The sequence below is a fragment of the Vicia villosa genome, linkage group LG3 (genome assembly GCF_029867415.1).
Source record: "Vicia villosa cultivar HV-30 ecotype Madison, WI linkage group LG3, Vvil1.0, whole genome shotgun sequence".
NCBI classification, from domain to species: Eukaryota; Viridiplantae; Streptophyta; class Magnoliopsida; order Fabales; family Fabaceae; genus Vicia; species Vicia villosa.
In genome coordinates this window covers 165,735,700-165,754,849 of record NC_081182.1, presented here as the reverse complement: position 1 = coordinate 165,754,849, position 19,150 = coordinate 165,735,700, and positions in this window count along the sequence as shown.

Sequence of the window (19,150 nt, the reverse complement as noted above, 5' to 3'; positions counted from 1 at the left end):
TTTTTATTCATATTTAAACACTTTGAATTATTGATCAAATATTTGTAGTTCATATGAATACATTCATCTCAAATTTGTACTTCAACTATTGCGTTATTAATACATTGCCCACCTTAAGAACGGACTTACTTGTGTGAACGCACGTGTCATCCACTAGTTAGAATAACAAAGCACAAAGATATACAATTGGAGGGTGTACCTGGTGTGCCACATCTTCTAAATAGATGTTGACAAGTGGTGTATTATGTCAAAAAAGTTGAAAAGTGGATGGCTAATTTATTAGTTACAATTTTGTCTAAAGTGAAGTGTAATTTTTTTGGGTGAAAGGGCAAAATCGGTAGTTTAGTCAATTGATTAGTAATAGATAGATAGTAGAAGTGATAATTTTTTTAACACTTGTATTCAATACATTGAAAATTGAAATATTAATTTTTGTAAATAATATTTTTTTATTTAATATGCTTAAAGAATACCCTGGAGTCACTCGTTAGCAAGGCCTTTATTTTTATTTTTATTAAAAATTGAAATAAGTGATTTATTTTGAATTTCTTAATAGAAAGTGAAGTATATTATATGAGCCTCGTGTCTAATTCAATTTGGGCTTTAATTTAATTCAGGTGCTTCGACCCAAGCCTGGTTTAGATGATGTTTTGTTTGATTAGCCGAAACATGTGTCACTGTGTTTGTATTCCTCTTAGAAAACCTAACCTTAACCCTAGTACGACAAAATATTTTCATCTTTTTCCTAATGCTCTTCATTATCATTCCAACCACAATGCAATGATTGTCCTCTGAAGTTGTCCTTTTAGTTACTCCTTCGTTATTCCTTTCAAATATTACTATAAAAATACAACAATAAAGTGTTATATCCATAAATTCGTTAAGTGTCATCCATTTTGCTGTCATAGGCCTTTCATCTCTATCAATCAACTAAATGTTTGTCGCCATTGTTTCATTATGGTTGTTCCAGAAAATTGCTCACATATCCCATTTTCCCCTAAGATCGAGATATACATCCACATTGCACTTGATCCATCTTGGGTCAAGTGGTTTTCGTCCAATTATATTAACCTTCTTTGTCAGATGGATGATTTGGCTTGTGTATTTTTCGTTGATGTTCAAATTATGAGTAACCATAATTTCCTTGGTTTTTCCTTTGGCTGTTTCTTTTATTGTTTCGTTATTTTTGTTGATATGTTATTTTCCTTTGATATAAGGTTGTGTTGATGTGTTCCTTGCTTACACTAATGGATATTATCAACATGCATGACGAGTCCGTTTGTCTCTGAGTAACCTCACCTTCCATGTTGCTTTTTTGTTAATTGTCATTTGTTTTCCTTTAATTTATCAGATTCATTAATGCCATGATTTTTATTGTACGAGGTGTTGTTGTGATTTTGGAGCTCACTGTTTTTAGTCCTTTGCTCGTTGATTTCAATTGTGGTTAATCAATCCTTACCGATATACAATACCCTTTCCCTCATTTCACTATTCTTAAAATTCTACTTAATGGAAGGATTTTTGATTGGGTTGTGGTTTTGAACATGGTCTCCTGTATCTTGCTTTTTATTGTTGATATTCACTTGATACTTGATGACCTTATAAGGAGTATTGTTTGGGATGTAGTTGATATTACTATGATCAAAAAGATAATCATTTGCTCGAGTCCCTTTAATGTAGTTTGTCTTATTATTTACTATATGCTCATTTATGTAGTAAGAGATATCGTTTAGTTGTCCTTTTGGGAAGAAATTGAATATCCAATCTTGTATTTTATGGTTGTGATTGCTGAGGAAATTTAGGGTTAATTGAAAGCCAAACCAAATTTTTGTTGACCAATGGCAATACATGAAACAATGATTGATTGTTTTAAGCTTGTCATTACATCTAGGACATATGTGATTGCATTTAACCCCTTAGGTTTAAAAAGTCCCTGGTGGGGATTATGCTGTGCATAATTCTCCATATTAGAGTTTTTTGTCTATGGGTAGTAAGAGTTCCAAATGATTTTCCAAAGCTTCTTATTCTTCTTACTAACACATCCTTCTTGCTCTTTGATTTTGTTTCAAGTGTTTATGCAAGTATACCCTAATTTGATTGTGAAGTGGTCATTTTTTACGGCCATCCAACATGATAGGTCTTCCCCATCACTGTAGACTAAGTGAATGTTGAGAATAAATTCCCTGTTAGTTTGGAGGAAAAGGTCATTTATAATATTTTGGTTCCAAAAATTATTTCCCTCCTCTATCAAGTCACTTACTCTGTTTACCCTTATCACCAAGGGTTTGTGTGTCACCAAGGATGTTAAGATCTACATCTTTGCACCAAAGTAAAACAATTCCCCCAGCCTTACCCCATATCATTATTAGAGCCAAAATACTGTATATTTATGAGATTTTAAATACTAAGCAATTGATTATAGACTTTATCATTAGAAAATATCACTATTTCACAAAAAAAAAATTAGAAAGGTTGGAGTGAATTAACCTTTTGAGAGTTTTTCCAAATCCCTTGCAATTCCATGACACAATATTCATGTTTCAGCATTGACCTTCTCTGAAAGGCCTTTCTTTTGTTGTGTCGGGGCAGTTTGCTTTGTTTGGAAGATTGTGGTGTTTATAATGCAAGAAACCTTGACTCCAGAAGCCAAGTTGGGATGAAAATTAAGGAAGTCCCTCAAAGGCAGAAGCAGAAGATGTCAAAATTTATGTCACAACATATGAAGATAGCACATAAAAGGTACGAAATCTCTCAACATAAATACCTAAAATGTGATCACCATGGCAGGGTTAGTCATTCAAAGGATACATGCTACAATTTGACTGGATATCCCAAACAAATGTTGTCTCGTCAAAGGAAACATACTCAAATGAATCCAAAGGCAAAGAAAGTTTCCATTCATGAGACATGTGTGAAAATCGTGTCTCGAGAAACAAGCCATGTTATGTGTCGCACGCTCGCGAAAAATGAACAGAGTCGCCACCAATATATTTATCCCATAAGGGAAAGGAATACCAGGAAACCTAATAAAGGAAGGAACAAGGTCTTGCGACCAGAGAATCAAGGTACGGGAGTCGGTTACGCGAGGGGAATGTATTAGCACCCCTCGCGCCCATCGTACTCGATGGTATCCACCTATGTTTGTTTCTATCTAAAGGGTGTGTACTATGTCTATGTCTACATGCGAATGAATGCAAAATAAATACGGGGAAAAAAAGGAATAATTTACAAATGTGCTCGTTCAAGCCTCGCGACTTGATGCCTACGTATCTTTTTCAGGAATCAGAGCGCCGTAGTTCGGCTCCATGTTTTTGTTTGTTTTTGTGTTTTTTAGTTGGGCGGAGTTAACGTTCGCGCTCTCGCATAAGGGATCGACCTACGATGCGTACGAGCGGAAATAACGGTGCCCTTAAGAGAAAGAGATGAGAGAGAGATTTTGAGCGTTTCGAGGAAATCCCTAAGGCAAGGGAAACTCGAGTTACTCTTTGGTTTGTGTCTTTTAGAATTTGGTAACTTACGCCCGAATGGTTCCCTAAAGCAAGGGAGATCCAAGCACTCGAATGATTCCCTAAAGCAAGGGAGATTTAAGCTTCCATTCCTTTTTTAATGATTTTCCCTTTTTTATTAATGTTTTAAGTGTTTTCTTGATATTTTTTAAAGGGAATTTATTTCGAGTATTTATTAAGTGTTTTATGTTGGAAAAGAAAAAGAATGAAAAAGTGGGAACTATTCCTAATTTCTAAATCTATGTTATTACTTCTAATAGAAAGGAACAAAATCTATTTATTTTCTGCGGTTTATTAACCAATCAAAAATCAAGGAAAACAACAATTAAAATTCAATTAAAAGAAAATAGAATTCCAAAGAGTCTAAAAAAGAATATTTTTTGTCATTTTTTATTTAAAAGAAAATGAATTGATATGCAAAAGAAATAAAAGAAAATCAATTTTTCTTATTATTTAGCAAAAAGGGGGGGGGCAGAAGTAATTTCTGTATGAACTAAAATCATGTTAAAGCAAAACAGGACTAAAAATGGGGGTGTGGGAAGTAGTCTGGCGCTAAGGCCCAGCCCAAGTGGCGCGTGTACATTAGCAAATAGGGAGTATGATCCAGAAAATGGAGGGAGGCCCAAGGGCGCGTGGCCCAGCCTTGCACTATCCTACTTTTATTTTTCACTTTTATTTGTTATTATTCAGCATGCATTTATTATATGGTATGTGATATAAATGTGGTAACGTGATGAATTACTCTCCCCAAATAATTATCAACTGGTCAAGTGTGTTTAAGTGGGATGAAGACAAAAAGAGCCACAGACCAATCACATTTCAACACCTCACATTCTAATCATTGGCATAAAAGACAAAATAGTAAAAAGGGGAACTCTGGACCTATGGGGACTCGCCACGTAAGCACCTTGGCTGAAACGTAGAACCACCTGCACAGACGCCAGAGATGCTCTCCGGTCGTCTTCTTCATCACGTCGCCGCCGTCGGAGTCCTAAAAAACGCCCAGAAAAATGCCATACCACCACTGTCTCACTCGAAATTCGATGCTGAATCCGAATCTAATGTTAATTTCCATTAATTCTCCTTCCATAGTTCTAACCGAACCTATTTTGTAAACCCTAAAATCCAAAGGTTTTGCTAAAACGTACAACAATGGTACCACAACCTTCCTCATGCTACATAGAACCTGGATACGCAACTCGAACGTCCGAACAACAGATATCTCATGCAAATTGAATCTAAATTCAAGAAGAGGATTTCACACAAATACGGTTTGTACATGAAAGTGTATGGAACTAGGTATATCACATGCTTCTATAATGTAAGAGAGTAAAGAGCTTACTTGCTTGAATCTTAAAACCAGAACTTGAGAAATCTTTTCCATGCAACAATCGATCTCTTTGCAACGAACACAAACCTCTTAGCAAGACCGTGGCTATGTTCTTGAGTTGCTAGAAATGGTGAAGATGGATATGAGCTTGGTGTAGGAAGGAGATGATGATGGTTGTAGTAGAGGTAAGTGGTGGTTTGAACGGTGGTGCAGTGATGATTTGTTGCGGTGGTGAAGGTTTGTTATGGTGGCCGGAAGGTTTGTTGCAGTTAGTTAGGGTGGCGCTAGAGTTTGTTACGGCTGCTGGTGGTGGAAAGGGAGAGTGAAAGAAAGAGAAAATACGAATGGAGAGAGAGAGGATGAGTATAATGAGAGAAAGAAGAGAGAAGCAATGTGTAGAATGAAGTGTGTATAGGTGAATCGTGAAATCTGAAGTGAGAGTTATGGATGCTTTTATAGGGCAGATGCAAGATGAGTGAAAGAGTTTCTATGGGTGTGGGGCTTGTGAGTGAGACTTGACACACAAATTTAGCACTTGCAGCATAGCTTTTTCGTAGGTGTGGGACTAGGGAAGTAATGCTTAGTGAGCAAGTATGGTTCACTTGTGGAAAGTTTCTAACATGCTTTCCATAAGTTCAGAAATGCATGGCATTAACATGGTAAGAGAGAGGTGTCTAGTATGTTTTATTTGCATGGGCTCTAGTGCAAATGCCTTGTCAAAACCAGTGCTCACATTGCCATGTTCAAGTATATATATCTCAAGCTCTACTTCACCATTCAATCTTCTCTTGGGCTCATTATGAAGAGTACATGGAATAGATGAGGTTTGATGTTGGGAAGATTGAGAGACAAAACCTGTAACCTATTCAAAAGTTGCTGGCAAGATGATGATATACCATTGTACATTACCTGCGCACATGACCTGGCTCTGGGCTCGAGCCTTTGGTGAAAGTGTAGCTTGGTGGAGGCATGACTTTGGGGCTCTATATCTTGCTCAATATATGTCCAAAATTAATGATATTGGATTCAATAGATAAGGGACATGGCAAAGAGTACTTTAAGATCATCCTTGTTCAATGTGGAGCCTTATGGAGGGAGAACAATGCATTGAGATTTGGCACACCATGTGTTTGTGCAAATGCATGCACGTGCCCTAGGAATCTGCCTTGGCTGGATGCAGGACTTAGTCAGTGTAGGGGCACAACTTTGAGAGCTTGCATCTCATTCAATACTTGTTCAATTGACCCAATTCTTGGCTTGTTGGAAAGAAGACATGGCAAGGATTAGAATGGTACCAAGTTTTCTTCCATGGCAGTTTTGTAGGGCTCTAAAAAATGGCTTGAGATTTGGCATGCCATGTGTTTGCTGAAATGCCTGGTCATGACCTGGCTTGTGACTTGGATTATGACTTGGGTCTAATAGATTTTCAATAACTTCAAACCACTTTAACTCTTCATACGAGCTTCAAATGAAAAAGTGTCCAACTACAAAGTTGTTCTCCTCCATGAGAGGAACAACTTTGATGTTGGAAATTTCTTCAAAAAATGTCATTTGCTACGTGTAAATCAGGGCTGAAGTGGATTGTTCAACAAGATTTAAAACCTCCAAAAATTTTCTAAGTGTTGAAACTTTCCATTTTTGTCCTTTTTGCTATTTTTGGCAACTTTTTGTCGAACACCCGATTTTATCCATTCTTTGACTTTTCTTGATTGATTTTCCACCAAAAGTCAATACTTGAATAGTTCTTCTGATTTTGACCCAAAAGTCAATTGTTTTGATTTTTCTGATTATTGATGGAGTTCTTGATTAAATCTCCTCTAGTCAAATCCCGTCAAATGAATACACCCACATAGTCAATATGAGAGCTTCTCACTCATAAAATCCATTCCTGATTAAATGTTGACCGGAAAGTCAACTGGTTGACTTTGGTCAAGGAAGCCCTGATTTGGAACACCCAGATGAATTACAAGCTTGTACACTCCCCCAATGCCTTGAGTTGAGAAGAACCCTAATCCAGGAAGACTTTAATGAAAAAAAGCCACATAATCACACCTCAGATCCTCACATTTGGTAGGAAATTCCTTGCCATAAGAGTTCTTTCTTGCTAGTCTTTGATTGATACCAATGATATGCATGCATGGGTATGGATTATGACCTAAGTGATGTATGTACATGAATGCAAAGCCTAAGCCAGTTAGAAGTAAAGGGGTAGGACAAATTTGGGGTATGACATTATGCATGGAAGAAAACCCAAGTCAATGAAGGTTGAAGGATCAAGAGGAAAGAATGATGCAGGTGTCATGAGTAACAACCTCTTTAAGGCCAAAAGGGCGAGTTCTGACAGAAAGAGGGTGACAACTGCAGCAACAGCTGAAGTAAAGTTTGCTGAAGATGTCTCAACATCTGATACCAACACTGAATAATTTAGTGCAAATGTTGAAGCTGAAGAAACTCAGATAGCTGTTAGAGATCTAGTCTTCAGAAGGCAAAAAGATCACCCTCAAGAAAAGAGGTTTGATGTTCCTAATCAAAGAGGTATTTCAAAATCAAAGGAAGGTTCATCAAGTCCCAACTGTGTCTCAAGGTATGTAAATAACGTAGCAACTGATGAGTCGTGGATTAATGGCATGGAAGCTGAACTCAATCAATACAAGAGGAAAGATACAGGGAACCTGGTCCTAGGAGATTATGAGCCGCATGGCCTAAGAAAGCAAAACATCGCCTCCAAAGTTGAAGAGAGTCTTGAATTTCGGGTTGGTTGTCTAGGAGAATATCAAATTGAAGAGGACTATATAAGTAATTAGTCAGTGCTTAAACTCATACTCAAGTTAAGAATGTGTATGTGTGTGTGACACGAACCAAGATCCAAGTGCATGGTGTGTGATGTTGACTCAACCCCAAGTCAGTTATGAATATGAAGGGAATGAAACTGACAAAGATCTCAGTGTGAATAAGGACTCTAGAAACTATGCTCGAGTATGTATAAGCATCAAAGGGATGTCGGGTGAAATGATCCAACATCTTGTCAAACAAATACAGTTAATGGTGGAAAATTCTCTAGGAGAAAAAGATGAACAAATGGAATACTCAATTCTCCTTAATCAAAGCAAGTGTGCAAAGAATGTTGGATGGAGACTCAGTCTGGAGAGTACCAGTCGTGAAGAAATTCCCATCTCCTTTCACCAAAAATGCTCTAAAGATGAAGGAGTGAGGGTTCAACAGATTCTGCATCAAGGCCTGACTAGGAGGCCCCTACATTTCACAGTAACCAGATTAGATAAAGCTTCAGACATTGGTGGTTGTATTAGAGGTCAAGAAGCTCTCACAACAAACCACCTTAGTTAAGCAGAAGGAATTCTGGAGTTAATCTTGAGTACAAACAAAGCTTTATATCCCTGTGATTCCAACTTTATTCTGCTAAAATGTTGTGTGGAAGATCATTCTAACAGTGTTGCTGATAGAAACAATACTTCTGAAGAATTTTGTCTCTTGGAAGATAATGTATCTTGGTCTATTGATGAGCATGATTATGTCATCTTGTCCATTTGATGAAAATGGTGATGCTCAACAGATGGTGTCTAAGGATAATGCTTCTCTAAATGTCATGACATTATCATGTGACAACTCTAGTGTACTCAATACTTACAAGGATCCTAGTCATCTCAATATAGATACTATGGAAATAAAGACCATAATTTTGGAGCATAGTAATACTGAAAGGGAGCTTGCCATTAGTCCTCCGAAATACCTGAGTAATACGCACCTCAAGAGAAAACTTTGGGTATGTATTAATGAAGAATTATAGCAATTACTTCATGAGCTGCATCTGCAAGTGGAAGAGCTAAAGCTGCAAAAATGGGTACAACTTCTGCTGGTACCATTTGAGAAAATGGAGCTTCTGTTGTGGCTGCTACTGCATGACTGTTGGTCATGTAATTTTTTTTGGATTTGCATTATGGTTTTGTTTATTTTAGTATATGATTTTGTAAGGGCTAAATGTCCAGGATATTTTTAAGCTTACTTGCCTGAAAAAATAAATAAATAAATAATATTGAAATTCTGGTAAGTCAGACTTCAGATATCATAAGACATGTTAAGACACCTGATCCAACATTTAGTGTAGCAAGGTATAAACATAGCAGACTGAAAATCAATAAACAACACACGCAATTATTAACCTAGTTCAGTGACCAACACACCTACTCTGGGGGCATACCAAGCCAGGAAGAAGATCCACTATAAGTAGTACTATTTTATGTAAACAACTTCTATTTATAACCTATACCCAGCTGGATTTGGGCCTTCAATCACAACTTATTTGCTGTTACAATCAAGCAGTAACTTCTGCTACAAACAAGGTCTTCAATCTTTTAGTTTCCGTGAATATCTCCATATTTAGAAACTATACAATCTTCAAATATTTTGATTTGATTCTTCTGATTGATTCCTCAAATCTTCTTATTGATTCTTCAGACCTGTTATGTATATATGCCTTTATTTGATTTGCATAATATCCCTGAATATTTTGCTTTCTTCTGTAGTAATTAAATCACACAGTTTTAATTAAAACTCTTCACTTCAGCTTATGCATGATGTCGTAACATCCCATGTGACATGTTATTCCAGATGTTGAATTACTTAAACCTAACATGTTCTATCATTTCAGTGGGACTTCTTTGTTGTACCAATTCTTCTTTTACATTACATAACTGACACTATTATTTGTTTTATGAAAATTAAGGCAACCCTAACAACAGAGAACTAACAAATACTTCACAGGTATCTTGCTTAGTTCTGCTACCTTTGTCACTTTGTGGCTAAAAAGGGAGAGTAGTAATTGAGTATGCAGGAGGTTCTTATGTTTGAGGGGGAGTCTGATTGCTACTGCTACTATGTTAGAGTGTACTTTGCTAGCATATGTTGAGGGGGAGTTGTGACTCTTATTTGACTTTGCTTGTGTTGTCTGCTGCTGTTGCTTTCTGATGCAAGGGTTATTTGGTTGTTTAAGCCAAAATGTGCCAAAGGGGGAGATTGTAGTTTCTCTGAGATTGGCATGCATTTTGGTAAAACCAACATGGCTGAAACATGCTGAATATAAAGCAATATCATTCAGGTTTCAACATGTTGAACAAGATGTCACAACATTGCAGGTATGGCATCGTGTTTAATGAGGCGTGCTTGCTGGAGCTGATATGTTAAGATATATCAAGAGATTTGTTAGCTACAAAATATTATGGAATATTCAATTAGCGTATGTGCATTCAAGATCAAATAAATCAGAGATATTTGTTGGTTTTCACAATCTCTATAATTGGAGACAATTTAGGAAATATTGGATGAAAAACCTATTTTCTTAGAGATTAAAAAACAGACTTTGTGCAGCCTCCTTGTTGCGGTTTAGGCCAATTCAGTCAATACTAATGCTATAAATAGACCGGCCTATACCTAGTTTTAAGTGGAACTGATATTTTGTGTTTTAGGGTTATAGGAATCCTTATTTGTTAGTTGTGCTGTAAGTTCCATATGCGTGCATTCACAAACCTGTAGGTGTTGAATGCTGGTTTAATCTCTGAAGCTGTTAAGCAAGGAGAGTAGTGTCATTCTCATAAGCTTTTAAGCATTGAGAATTGTGTGTTTAGGAAGAGTGTCTTCTACGTTTTTTGTTTGTGTTGTTTGTCATTGGGTGTTGTGATTGAAGGGATTTGAGGAGAGCCTCGTACTTAGGTGAGTCTTAGGTAGAAGTTATAGGAAGGGTAGTGATTAAGTGAGGAGTTGTAAACGGGGGAGTTTAGCTTCAAATTTATACTATCGGATATTGATTTCATCCCTGGCTTGGTATCCCCCAGAATAGGAATGTTGTTTCAAACTGGGTTAACATTTCCTTGTATTATTTATCTTTCTGCACTATTTTCACTACTGGTGCCGTCTTATTCCATAATCGTTATCAACAGATATTGTGTCGTGACATCTCATTCGACATCATATATCTGATACCATAATTTCACTTTGCACCTCTAATTGTATATCAAGTACATCTTTTTATAATCCTAAACAATTTCGTTTAGAATTTATAAAGTCTCAGACTGAGTGTTTGAGCAAGAAAGTCTCTTTTAGGTTTGATTAAGCAAAGATGTCCTGAACTGATGTGTTTAGGCAAGGAAGTCTCTTTCATGTTTGATTGAGCAAGTAAGTCCTAGAATGGTGTTTAGGCAAATAAGTCTTTTTCCAATTTGATTGAGCAAGGAAGTCTTTTTCACATGCTCCACTTGTTTGGAATAATGATATGAAGGACATGTCTAAAGTCTTGTATACTAACATATATTTGTTTGGAAATTAATAAGGGTATGATGGGCATGTTTTATTTAGGTTTGTACAATATTTTCACATACTCCACTTGTTTTTCTTTTTTACCATTACAATGTTGGTCTGCCACATTAGGTATATGATATCTCGAATGAAGCATGCATTTTCCAACTTATGAGTCTCCTCCCGAACTATAATTGTTTCTTATCGATTAGTTTCCTTTTATTTTGTACCTTAAGTCATACAACATGTTCGATAACAAAATAGTGGGATACTACCTTTGGATCAATTATTGGCTTGTCAGTTGCGCTCTATGCAAATTGGTTAGAGTTGCCCCTTAATGTCGAGATCAGCGTGGTATATTTTTCATGTGGGAGATAAGTGTCGATATTGGTGACCTTATCACTACTTGCCATCTCGACCTCTTTCACCTTATCATTTGGTTGAGGCATATGATGTCTTTCTTTCAATGAGTCAAACCCTATGAATTTGCAGTCTTTCATGTTATCATTTGATCAAATGTTGTTAAATCTTTGACGAGGTCACTATAATGCTTCTAGAGGTTGTTGATGCAATACCATGGCTACTTGTTGCTCTGCATGCAAGGTAGCAATATTCCCATTGTCAGGGGGCTTCATTTCTTGATGTGGTGTTGACACGGTGGCTCCAAGTGGGTTTTGACATGTGATGTGAAGTTCATCAAAGCCTTTATGATGCACCGACCTATGAATTATCTCACGAGAATTCCAATAGTGTCCAATTGTAGGTTTTTAGATCGTCTCACGCAGTCTTAATTTACTTTACTCCTTGTAAAATATGATACCGATCAAGCCAACTTGGTCAATCATACTTCTATTGATGTTGTAGTTTTCCATGCTTTCTAAGGAGACCATGGGATCATCCTACTAACTCGCCATGCCTTTGTAATATTTTTGAGAGAACATAATTCAAGGGTTATGTGTTTCTTAGTTGTGTTAGGGTCTAAATTGATTTAGAGGCTCTAAGATGTCTTTTTATGGCGCTATTATATGGTCCTCGTCTAGGAAAACCTATTGAGATAAAGTTGATTTATATGGATTGGGTGTTGACATAATACTCTATCTTTACTCTCTATTGTTCCTCCAATTAAGACTCATCAACTTGACATGGGATGTCGATGACCTGAAGGTTATTCTCTGAGGTCTAAACATATTTATCTCGTTATGTGTATCTTTCTTGTGTGTGTACTTATGTAAGTGACCCTTTCAAATTAACCTTTTATCTATGTCTTTTGATTTTAATAGTCTTATGTTAAGTGTCCATTAACACGATGGTAGTTGTAACACCCTTATTCCCCAATGATAATTTATATAAGGGTCTTGCTAACGAGTTCCCCCAGGGCACTCTTTAAGCATACTAAATAAAGAAAATATTCTTTATAAAAGTCATTATTTCAATTTCCAATGCATTTTCAATGCATTAAATGCACGCATTTTTAAAAAAAAATTACCACTTTAATCACTTAAAAAGTGCCCCAAAGGCACTAGTTAGCATTTCTCTTTATATAAAAATCAGAGTAATTTTTTTCGAAATAAAATACAACAATTAGGATGCTACGTTTCATCAACGATAAAAACTGCGCAATCATGCATAAATATATATATATATAACACACTTTTTCGGATGAACCGACAATAACTTCAACTTTATTAGAGCAGCGGAATGAAATCATGTTTATTACAAAAATATTCTCAATCGGCATCCAACAACTTTTCTTCAAAACAAAATAGAGTTTATAATACTCCAACATAATCACCAAACTAAAACAACAAATAATAAAGTAAATAAGCGTTAATCCCCCGGTGTTACATATCAGAGCACAGACGCCAAACCAAAGTAATAAGAAGAGCTACTTCTTCTAAACTCCACATCTTAGCTACTTCGTATCATCTTCATGTTACCAATATAAAAGTAACATTCAAATATAACGAGTGAGAATTCAAATCATTATAGAAATATACAATAATGAACAATGTATAACAATATCAACCAAGGAATTCATCACACCTTGCATAATCATGTAAATAGCATATCTTAATCTATTTCACATATTTAATTATACGACATGGCTCAATGGTTTAATCTCCAAAAGAATCGAATACAATTATCACAATTTATAACGATTCACATAGTTATAGCACATAGCACATATATTGCATATATCCGACATACCATCAATGTAACCATTAACAAATTGTCACATAATACACAAAAAAAGCAAACATCACATAACACAAATGTGACTCCAATGCAATCAATGCGACTCATGCATGTCATACCAATGTGAACATCAAGCTCACTCGCTCCCGATTCTATATTCAAGAACGAGAGCCACCTTCCGATCCGGACAAGACCAAAGCCCACCAATATGAACATATAATACACTACTTCCGATCTACATAGGAACAAAGCCACACTTCTATTTCCACACAAGGATCAAAGCATCCAACCGAAATAATAAGATTCCCCATAAATGCATGTGCAAGAAGACCAACAACATAGGCGATTAAGATTATCTCTCGATCTTAATCATACAAGCATATCATAATAGTTTGAACACATCAAATCATCCACCAAAGGTTGCACAACATACATACATCACCAACAATACATTCACATAGCATTCATCAATTCTGTACATCACAATTAACACAAGGTAACAATACCAATACATGTTATTCACATATAACATTAATTCATGACATACACATACATAAATACATGTCATTTCTCACAACCACACCTTTATTAAATCACCTAATCCCAACAAATATATTTTAATCAAAAATTTTATTGCACTAGCTTTCCAACACTTCGAACGACGCTCAAAACAGACTAACAGTTCAAAAGATATGAATTTTCGAAGTTTTGAAAAATCTGTCCAAACAGCGGTAACCGGTTACCCTCAGAATCGTAACCAGTTACACCCTGTTAAAAGGTCCAGAAACACTATTTTTCAAGTGGTAACCGGTTACCCATATACTGGTAACCGATTTCCACTATACCAGAATAAAAAACCAGATTTTTATGTTTCTAAACTCAACTCCAACCCAATTTCAAAGCCCTAAACCTCTTATATCAATAATCAAATATTTTATATCATCAACACAACATATATGTATCAATTACTAAAATCAAAACATGTTTCAAATATCAATTCATGGATTCTAAATCAAAACCTAAGCATACCAAAAACTTAGAAATTGAAATATTACCCTACCCATTGCATATATCATATAAACCCATTATCATATAAAAACGCACCCTTACCTTATTTTTCTTTGAGCTCTTCAGCTTTTTCTCTTAGGTTTTCTCCTCTTCTTCTCTCTTTTTACTCTCTTATTCTCTTTTCCCCTTTTCTTACTATCTTTCTCTTTTCTCTCCTATTTTATTAAATCTTTCAATTTCATAACAATTTTATTGGACTTACTTAACCCACTCTCACACTTTCTATTCCCACTCTCAATCTAGGCCCAATTACTAATTCTACTACTTCTATATTATTTCCGCCAAATCAAATAAATCACATAATTCAATTAACTCAATTAAATCAATTATGCACACAATCACACAATTAATTAATAAATCATATACTTCACAAAAATCACTAATTAATTAATTACTATATCATATAATAATTAATAAAATAAATATATAATCTAATAAATAAAAATCAAGGTGTTATAGTAGTCATCTCGTAAGATCATCTAAGGCTTCTCCACTGGCGAGGGTGAAGTTGAAGAATTATTATTTCCTTTTGTTCTTCCTTTAGTTTTTCCATCCTCCACTTTGATTATAACCATTGTGGGGGTGGGGGAAGGGGATTATAGCCTTATTCCTTTGACACAATTTATTTTTCCATTATAATGCAGTCTTTTGGCTTTTTCCTAGGTTTTTCTAGCGTAACGGATGGTCGATACGCTAGTGAGTCAAAGAACGAACCCTGTTTGAGACCTATTACCAGCATGCACAAGGCCACGACTCAGCTGAGGTTCTTGATCTGGGAGATCTTGTTGTTTAAAAGATCCATGAATGAGCTAAGTGAATCCTTTCATTTGTGTCTGAATTCGATAAGGCGCGTCGAACTTTATTGTTTTATCAATCATTTGGAAAACCTTGAGATGAAATTATAAACAAGTTGCTTCCATGAACAACTGGAACACCTTGGGAGGTCTAAGAGCCTTGTGAATTTGGTTTTCTATGGAGTGCATGTGAAGATGATGACTATTGGGCGTGTGATGCATGTGTTAGGAGTGAATTAATGGTATTTTCATGTGTTACATTAACTACCTTTTGAGCTAAAAGTGAATAGATCTTATGATTTTTAAGGGTTTTATAGTTAGAATTGAACTTTCGAGGTTCGATGTTAATTGTAGAACAACTTGCGTCACTTTGGGTGTTATTTGTGCAGATATTGAAGTTGAGAAGAAAAAACGAAGGAACACGCAAGCGTAGAAGCTCTAAAGAAGAGGAATAACAAAGAATTGATTTAAAGCAAGTGGCGAGCCGCGCCAAAGCAGAGGCGAGACGCGCGAAACCTTCTGTCTTAGGTTCGCCCCGCGCCAGGCCGTGTCGCACCGAGGTGACTACGTTATAAAGAAAAAGGCTATAAATACAAGCCCTAATCTTCATTAACCAGGGAGAACTTTTTGATAACTTTGAGAGGAGAGACTTTTGTGAGCGAAATTCAGAGAGCAATCCTAATCCAGAACAGCAAACAACATCCGACGGAGAATTCAACATCAATTGAAGACATTCCCTTGATGAAGATGAATCCATCCATGAAACCTTGTTTGTTCTTCATGTCTATGGAGAGCTAAATCTTTCTTGTTGAGTTTAAGGTAGTAGTTAACTTATGAATATACAATACCGTTGATTAATTCTTATGAACAATTGTTTGAATTTATTATCAATAAGAAACCTTGTTTTTATCTTAAATCATTGTGGAGTCTTTGATCGAAAGAAAGGATTCTAACTTTTGCCCTAGGTTACTATATTGATTCAATCCCAATTTGTAGAGATGGAATTGTGATTGGGTTTTCATAATTATCGTTCTTAATCACTATTATCGATATTGATATTGGAGAGATCGAATCTCATACCAGTAAAAGTTTATCTAATTTGGTTTGCAGACATGGAATCATATTTGAGGATAAGTGAAGATAATAGTTCAAATGATTGTTCGACTAAGGATTAATTAATAAATTGTATAGGAATAGGTTGATGAACCCTAGAACTCAACATATTCGTTTATCATTGTTAATCATCTTTAAGCTTCTTTTATCAGTCAATTATTATTCTGTTAGATGCAATTTGAGAATAAACAAACTCAACTATTTTTCTCACTCAAAATAAAAAACTATAGAACGGCAGTAATATTAAACCAATCTCTGTGGATACGATATATACCGAAAATATTTACCCAAAAATACTTTCAACAGCATGTTGGAGTTTCGTGTTGGTAGGGATGTCAATTTGCATCTATAATGGAGATCCTTATGGAGATTATCTGTTCGGAGCACCGAAGTTGGAGATTTTTTCCTCCGTGGGGATGAGGATGGAGGAAAAAAAACTCCCCGACGACACTTCGGGACGGGGATTGGGAAAGTACCCTCCGCCTCGTGGATTCCCCGACACCGACAATATTATTTAACTTTTATATTTTATATATTATATAATATATAATTATATAATTTTACATAAAAATATTAATGTATTAGAAAATGAAGAGTCATTAGTGAATCATTTTATTTTTATGTTTTATTGTTAGGGATGTTAACTGGGCAGGGAATGTTTGGAGGATGCTTCTCCATTCCCCGCTCCGCCCCCAATTTTATTCCCCATCCCCGACCCCAATCCCCTCCACGGGGAATATTTTCCTCCATCTCCATCCCCACAAATCCCAACGGAGATCCACAGAGATTGGATCTTAACTATGAGTATTTCGTCATGTCGATAGCGGTATCATAAACCACTTACGCTGGTCGACAGCGGTATCGTAGTAGTCAATTAGTGGAATTATGGTAGTAACAAGTTATATTAATATTTATTACTCCCTCCGTTCCTTTTTAAGTGTCGTTTTAGCAAAAAGCTCTTCCACCAAGATAGTGGATTATTAGAATTAGTTTTTCTATTATACCCTTATTTAATTTTCTCTTTCTAAATAAATTCAATCATATATTCTCTTTTTCCAATAACTAAGTGAAAGATTTGAGGTGGAGTTATTGAAAAAATAAGGGTATAAATGACAAATTATAACAGTAAATTATAAAACGACACTTAAATAGGAACAAAAAAATTCTTCTAAAACGACACTTAAAAAGGAACGGAGGGAGTATTTTTTTACAAAAAAAAATTAGCAATAACAAGCGCTTTTTCTTTTTTTTTGTTATTGATGTAAGATGTATTTTTACTTTTTAAAAACGAAATATGCAAAATATATGTGTTTTTTTAAAGGAAAAAAAAAAACGAAATACTCATAATTTTGATCGAAAAGTTTAAAACTTTTCTTAAGATCCAATCTCTATGGATCTCCGTGGGAATTTTTAGGGATGAAGATGGAGGAAAATATTCCCCCGTGGCGGGGATTGGGGACGGGGATGGCGAATAAAATTGGGGGCGGGGAGGGAAATAGGGAAGCATCCTCCGAACTTTCTCTCCCCCGTTGACATCCCTACATGTTGGCCTAGAAGGAGGTTGTTAGAACAAGATTTGTTCTGATCAATATTCTTAGTTTTGATGATAACAATGTATATGAATTTTGTATAAGACAATGTGGTACTCTATTCCTATGCATTTTCCATTTCAGGAAATATATATAAAGTATGCACAAATCAGCGCAAGAAGCACTGACTCAGAAGGTTCAAGTATGCAACATTCAGAACATGCTCTCGCAAGACATCAGAAGATGGTCAAGCAGAATCAGAACATGGTCTACAGAAGCATCAGAAGGACTTGAGTTCAGAAGCAGAAGCACTAAAGTTCTTATGGTATCACGCTAAGAAGCACTTCAAGGTCAGAAGACAAGAAGATGCTCTGCACCAAGCTGTTTGACTCTGATTAATTCAAACGTTGTATCTACAAAGATCAGATCAGAAGCAAGTACAAGATGGCAGGCTATGCTGACTGACAAAAGGAACGTTAGAAGCTGTTAAAGGAAAAGTCAGTAAAAGCAGGAAAAGCGAGGCTCGAGGTAGTTGACAAAAGAGTGAAACATTAAATGCAATGCTGTACGGATCATGCAACGCATTAAATGCTCCCAACAGTCATCTTCTCAAATGCCTATAAATGGATGTTCTGATGAGAAGCCGAATACAACACTCTGCGCAAAAATACAGAAACTCTGTCAAATTCAAAAGCTCTCAAACTTCATCTTCAACCTCACTTTATTACTGTTGTAATATCTTAGTGAGATTAAGCTTAAACTTTAAGAGAAATATCACAGTTGTGATTATAGCTTTTTAAGAAGCATTGTAATACTCTTATAAGAATTTGTTTACATTCATTTGTAAAGAACTAGAGGAGATCAAGTTGTGATCGGATTCTCTAGAAAGTCTTAGAGGGTATCTAAGCATTGTGTTCCTAGAGTGATCAGGTTGTGATCAGAATACTCTAGAAGACTTAGAAGGCATCTAAGTGGAAAACCATTGTAATCAAGAATGATTAGTGGATTAAATCCTCAGGTGAGGTAAATCACTCTAAGGGGGTAGACTTGAGTAGTTTCGTTAACAACGAACCAGGATAAAAATCATTGTGCAATTGTTTTTATCTTAAGAGTTTTTAAAGTACACTTATTCAACCCCCCCCTTTCTAAGTGTTTTCTATCCTTCAGAGGTTAGATGCTTTGATGGGTCTATCTTACCATCATATTCCTCTGTTGTTGAAAGATGGAACTCTCTTAGTATAGGCTATCTATTGATGTCGCTCGTGTTGAGGAGTTGAGTAAAGAGTTGTCTTTGTGACATGTTAATAA